Source organism: Cajanus cajan, chromosome 1 (assembly GCF_000230855.2).
Source record: "Cajanus cajan strain Asha chromosome 1, NIPB_CcT2T_4, whole genome shotgun sequence".
Taxonomy (NCBI): Eukaryota; Viridiplantae; Streptophyta; class Magnoliopsida; order Fabales; family Fabaceae; genus Cajanus; species Cajanus cajan.
This window is the reverse complement of record NC_138517.1, coordinates 83849950-83857123: the sequence shown is the minus strand read 5'-3', so window position 1 is coordinate 83857123 and position 7174 is coordinate 83849950.

The following is a 7174-nucleotide window of genomic DNA, read 5'->3' as shown; positions in this document are numbered from 1 at the left end:
TAAACAAGGAGATGGAATGTCCATAGGATGAGTTTTATAAAGATCAAGATGCATCTAAGGGTGATAACATGGAGCTTGATCCCTGCCCTAAGATTCATGTCACCTAGGAAGAATTTGAAGAATGGTGTGCACCCTGGAAAAATTCCTTGGTCATCAATGTTCTGGGGAAACGAGTGGCATTTAGAATGCTGGATAAACAAATCCAACAAGAATGGGCAAAGAGTGGCACAATTAGATTAGTGAACTTATCCCAAGAATTTTATCTAGTGTAATTCGTGTCTGAGGACGATTACAAGCATGCTCTTTTTGAGGGTCCATGGCTCATTACGGATCATTACATCGTGGTGCAAAGATGGAGACCGTTTTTTTACGGTCACTGCTAAGTAAACTCGAAAGATTATTGCCTGGATTCGTATTCCAGGATTACCTATTGAGCTCTCTCAAGATTATCGCATATCAGTTAACCTTTCCTTGAGAAACTCTCTCAAGATCTATGGAGTGAATATGAACAAGTTTTGGTTCAAGAAGAGCTATTGTGGTTCCAAAAATCCCGTTGCAAATGGTTGGAACTTGGTGACTGTAACACAAAATATTTCCATGGAACCACATTGATTAGGAGGAGGAAAAATAGGGTGATTAAACTACAAAATGAGTTAGGGGTTTGGATTGAGGATAAAGAGGAGCTTGAAGAAATGGCAACAAGTTTTTATACGGATTTATTTGCAAAACCTGGCAAGCATGAACCATTTTGTTTACAAAATTTATTTCCAGAACTAAAACAAGATGATATAGAGAAGCTGGAAGCACCTTTGTCTCGACAAGAAATCCAAGCTACTCTTAAACATTTGGGGGTTTGAAAGCCCCTGGTCTGGATGGCTTTCATGCACTATTTTACCAATCCCAATGGCCTATAGTGGCACCATCTCTTTGTGAGTTGATTCTCTCTATTTGAGGAACCAAAAAAGGTGGCAGTTATTACCCTCATTCCTAAGGTCGACAATGTTATTTCTCTAAAGCAGATGAGACTTATAAGCTTATGTAATGTATCCTACAAGATACTTACAAAGGTGGTGGCTACTCGATTGAGAAGTATTATGAAAGATATAGTGGGTCCTGACCAAAGTAGTTTTGTACCTAATCGACAAACTACAGACGACATTATCATAACTCAAGAAGTGATTCACTCTATGAAACATAAATCAGGGAAAAAAGGATGGATGGCCATAAAGATTGATCTAGAAAAGGCTTAGATTTCATTAGAGAAACTTTATCTGATATTGGACTCCCACAAAAAACGATTGAGTTAATATGGTATTGTATCTCTTCTCCGTCTATGGTATTTCAAATATTGTCGAAGCCATAAAAGAAGTGGGTCTCTCTGTTCCTAGTGTTGTGGAGCACATCCTCAACACCCCCAAATTACAAGAACGCGACAAGAACCCTCTCAGAAGACAACCTTTGCGCACGTGTCGTCAATTTCGGCAGTCCAAGATATTCGACCATTTCCACTCCAATGATGTCCAAGAACGGAGGATTTCCTTGATCCCATTCCATTTTTTCTTTCAGAGCCATTTCAAGTTCAAGATTCGGATGTTGCATCAGATTGGGAGCGCAAAGTTAGCAACTTGATGCAAAAGCATTTTGAGTTTTCATCCTTGAAGAGTTTTCAGAAGGAAGTAGGCATGGCAACGGGGCGGGGCGGGGGCGGGTTTTACGTTCCCCGCCCCCGCCCCTGCAAATTTAAACCGCCCCCGCCCCCGCCCCCGATACCCGCCGGGGGTAAAATCTAGGTCCCCATCCCCGCCCCCGGCGGGGTTCGGGTTTCCCCGCCCCGTCCCCGCCCCCGCTCCTATTTTTTTTCTTTTTTTTTTCTTCTATTTTTCTTTTAAATAAATATGAATAATTTTAAAAAAATAAAAGAAAAGAAAAATAATATAAATTTTTACATATAAATACTTTTAATTTTGGTTTATATATATATAAAAATAATTTTTTAATTATATTATTAAGCGGGGCGGGGGCGGGTATGGGTGCGGGGGCGGGGTGGGTATTAACATCCCCGTCCCCGCCCCCGCCCCCGATTTTATCAATCGGGGAAAACCCGAACCCGATAAACACGGGTTTTCCCCGTCCAAATCGGGGCGGGTTCGGGTGGGTACCCACGGGGACGGGTTAGATTGCCATGCCTAGAAGGAAGCCCTCTCTTCCTGGGTTGGTCATAAAGACTGTCTTGTACTCGTTGCAACAGGATCTGGTTTTGTTCTTTAATTATTCAATATTTGCGCCATACCACATGTTTGGATAATTTTTTCTTGAATCATTTTTTCCTATAAACTAAAATTAACTGATGCATGAATTTAAATAAGTTTTTGAAGAAGTTAATACAAAAGAACTTCTATAATATGATTTTTTGCATAAGTTAATTTTAGTTTATAAAGAAATTTATTTATTTTTACTTCTTAACTTGCTACACTAAAAGTAAAGAGATCCTTACTAGCTACTGTAGTTTTTGTGCATTTATTTATAATTATGTTTTTGGCACAGACAAGTCTCTATGCTTTTAGATTCTTGCATTGTTGTCCGAGAAAGTGGTGGTTGTGATGTCGCTCTTGATAAGCCTCATGCACGACCAGTGTTGAAAGCTAACAAAACATGGAATCAGTGCTTGCTTTCTTGGTTCGGGCAACCTGATGATACTGTTGAACAGAAAGCAATGAGAGGCTTGTATAATATAGTTTATTTCTGCCCAGAGACAGTGTTGAGGTATGGTTTGGAGCCTTGATCTGTCTGTACAGTTTCAATGAATAAAAGTTGATCTTGAAGTCCATCGCATGTCTTAGAAGTCGGCTTTGTTTTTACTCTTTTAATGTTTTGTAACTACAATGCAATGTTTTGTAGATTGATTCAACCACCACAAAAGCTTGCAGAAAGCCGCGGTATTGCTTTATTTGCGATTGACGAGGTAGATTGTGTTTCTAATCCCGTAATCGTGTCCTAGGATGTGTTTAAAAAATAATTACGTTTAATTCAAGGGTTGAAAAAAAAATTACATTCACAAATTTTTATTTTCTACATTAGAATGTGTTTTTTTTTTAATATGATTTTAAATTGATATCAAAATACATCCTCAGTGTCCGATTTGAATTATGCTACGTACTAGTTAGTAGTTACTACTCATACAAACAGCTGGACTACCGACTCGTCTCACATGCACTCACTTTAAGATCATTAATTAATTTTAATTGATCCTCGGAGTGACAAGGAAACAAAATAAGAACAACCTATTACTCACAATAGACTAATTAAATCAGTTGATACGATAGGTCATTTTGACTTTTTTACTTGATTTTCCTTCGAGTATTTGCTACATCTTCAGATAACAATTTTACTACCAATTAATTTGTTACTTTGAAAACCTTAAATCCCCACAATCAGTAGCAACTTGATATATTATTTATTTATTTATTTATGAGAATTGAACTCAGTACAAAAACAATTTACGACACTCACGCATCATTTCAACCAATTGGCTATACTTTCTTGGTATATAATAAAATATATTTTTAACATTTCTTTTGTTTTTAAAAATTCTGTATTCTTTAAATTGGCATAGCTAAAATGTTTCTGTTTTCCGTGAAAACTACATTTTGGGTTTATCTGTAATCTGCTGGATTGCATGAAACCCACTAGTTTTGTTCCGTGATGGAGTCATTAGCTCAGTTTATGCATTATTAACATTATGGGATTTGCTTTTCTTAGATATAGTTTGTTTTAACTATAGATATAGTTTGTTAACAATATATATTTTCAGTTTTAATTTGACTCTCAATATAAAGAGGCAGATAACTTTGTAATTCAATTAACTCAAATTCATTTTGATAAAACAGTTTTTCTTCCAACTCTATCTTTTCTCATTCTTTCTACGGAAGGTCTGTTCATGAAGTCTCATAGGTTTTATGCAAATTCATTCATGAATTCTTATATGTTTGTTATGGTATGAGAGCTCTTCAATTGAAGAGCTCTGCTATGCCACTCTCTTTCTGCTCTTGATTCTTGCTTTCTCCCTTTGGTTGTTATGTCTCGTCTTTTTTTTTTTCATCATGAGTGACGTGGTTGAGAAAGACCAATCGCTCAATGTTCATAGCCCATATTATCTTCATCCAGGTGAGAATCCAGCCTTAGCCCTGGTCTCACCGGTGCTTGATTCAACCAATTATAATTCTTGGAATAGATCGATGATTACTGCGTTGAGTGCGAAAAATAAAGTTGAGTTCGTTGATGGATCGATACAGCGACCAGCACAAAGTGATACTCTTCATGCAGCCTGGAAGCGATGCAATAATATGGTGGTTTCTTAGATCGTGCACTCTGTTTCGCCTTCAATCAAACAGAGTATCTTGTGGATGGATAATGCACATGATATTTGGAAAGATCTGAAATCAAGATTCTCACAAGGGGATCTATTAAGGATATCTTAATTATAGCAGGATGCAGCTTCAATTAAACAAGGTGACAAATCGATTTCTGACTACTTTACACAATTACTGTTATATGGGATGAGTTAGAGAGCTATAGACCAGATCCGGTATGTGTATGTAAATCTAAGTGCAAATGTGATGCTTTAATAAGTGTTATTGAAAGAAAGAAACAAGATTGTGTCATGCAATTTCTTAGAGGCCTCAATGATCAATATAATACAGTGAAATCGAATATATTGATGATGGAACCATTGCCTTCAATTGCCAAAGTTTTCTCTTACGCTATTCAGCAAGAGAGGCAGTTGAATACGAATGATTCACTTGGACAGGTGAGTGTGATTAATGCTGCCACATCTTCTAAGTCATTCAATTCTTGTACGTATTGTGGAAAAGGGAATCATAGAGTTGAAAACTGTTACAAGAAGAATGGATATCCCCAAAATATTTCATCCTTTAGAGGAGGAAGAACTGGTGGCAGAGGTGTTTTTGGTAGAGGAGGTTCGAACAATTACAGTGGCAGTGGTAAAGTATGCACCTGTTGTGGGAATAATGGGCATATTGTGGATGATTGTTATAGAAAACATGGTTATCCTCCAGGTCATAAGTTTTACAAATCAGTTAACTCTGAAATCAATAATGTGACTGCTATTAAAGAGGAAAACGTGGCTGAAATAGATGACAAACAAACAGAAGGGGTGAAGCTTACTACTCAGCAATACCAAGCACTCATGACTCTCTTGCAGCAACAGAATAATGCAGCCTCTGGTGTTGCTCATGTCAATCAGATTGGTACCTCCAACAATGCTTCTCAAAAGGCACATGCTCAAATAGGTAATGTGTTCTCATTAACTTATAAAGCAAACAAAGACCAAGATGACTCATGGATCCTTGATTCAGGGGCTACAGATCATGTAGTTTCTTCCTTGCATTTATTTTCGAAATATAGAAAAATAACTCCTATTATGGTCAGATTACCCAATGGATCCCAAGTAGTGGCTACACATGCAGGCACTGTTTGCTTTTCAACAAATTTCTATCTTGATGGTGCCTAATACTTACCGAGCTTTCAATTTAATTTGATCTCTATATCAAAACTGGTTGCTTCAATGCCTTATAGGCTGACCTTTGTGTCTAACAAATGTTTCATACAAGATATGAACCACAAGAAGATGATTGGTACAGTTGAGATGGAAGGAGGTCTTTACAAATTCAACAAGTTGCTTTTTGACTCATCAACTCCAAACAAAGTTGTGCTATCTCAAACTACAATTGACTCAATTTTCTCTAATAATCCTAAATTCAGTTTCAATTGTAATAAACAGCCAATAGATTTATGGCACTATAGACTTGGACATCCCTCTGTTGATAGGTTGCATATGTTAAAGCAATCTTATCCTTCTATTACTGTGGATAAACAATTTGTGTGTGAAACCTGTCATCTTGCTAAACAGAAGAAGATTTCTTTTCCTCATAGTGATTCTCATTCATTGACCACATTTGCTCTTGTTCATGTTGATATTTGGGGTCCATGTGCTATTACTTCTATGCATGGTCATAGATATTTTCTTACAATAGTGGATGATCACACGAGATTTGTTTGGGTTTTTCTTATGAGATTTAAGGCTGAGACGTAGAGTATACTTAAGAATTTTGTTTCTTATGTAGAAAGACAATTTGAGATGAAAGTAAAAAGGATTAAATCTGACAATGGTTCAGAATTTATCATGCAAAATTTTTATGCAGAAACTAGTATCTTGCATCAAACATCTTGCATTGAGACACCTCAACAAAATGGTGTTGTTGAGAGGAAACACCAACATTTGTTAAATGTGACTAGATCATTATTGTTTCAAGCTAATTTGCCATCTGTCTTTTGGTCCTATGCCTTATTGTATTCTGCTCTTCTTATAAACTGCATACCTAGTCCTTTCCTCAATCAATCCTCTCCGTATGAAAAGTTGTTTCAAACCTCATATGACATCTCACAATTAAAGGTTTTTGGTTGTTTGTGCTTTGTAAGCACCTTGACTGCACAACGAAAGAAACTTGACCCTAGAGCTATTACTTCTATTTTTTTCTTGGTTTTAAACCCAACACAAAGGGTTACATTACCTATGACCTCAAAAATAGATCTATCACAGTTTCTAGAAATGTAATATTTTATGAGGATTGTTTTTCCTATATCAAAAATAATTCTCCTAATCCTTTGTTTATTTTACCTACATCGCATAGACCCGATTTAGTGTTTCATGATAATGCCACCAATTCTGCAGAACCTATACAATTTCCACAAACTGAACCTGTTTCCATTGATGAAAATTTTATTCCAAGAAGATCCTCTAGACAGTCATGTATACCAAGCAAGTATAAAGACTTTCAAGTTACGCTACCATCCTCAAGTGTAACCACTCACTCTTCGGGTAAACAATATCCTCTTCACACTGTTCTTTCCTATAGTAGATTATCACCATCTTATAAAAATGTTATTCTAGCTGTGAGTAAGTAAATTGAACCTAAGTCATATCATGAAGCTTCCAAACATCTTGATTGGATTCAAGCCATGAATGCAGAAATTCAGGCACTCGAATCAAATCACACTTGGGTTCTTACAGAGCTCCCTCTAAATAAAAGTTCCATTGGGTGTCGATGGGTGTATAAAATAAAACATAGAGCAGATGGTTCCATAGAAAGGTACA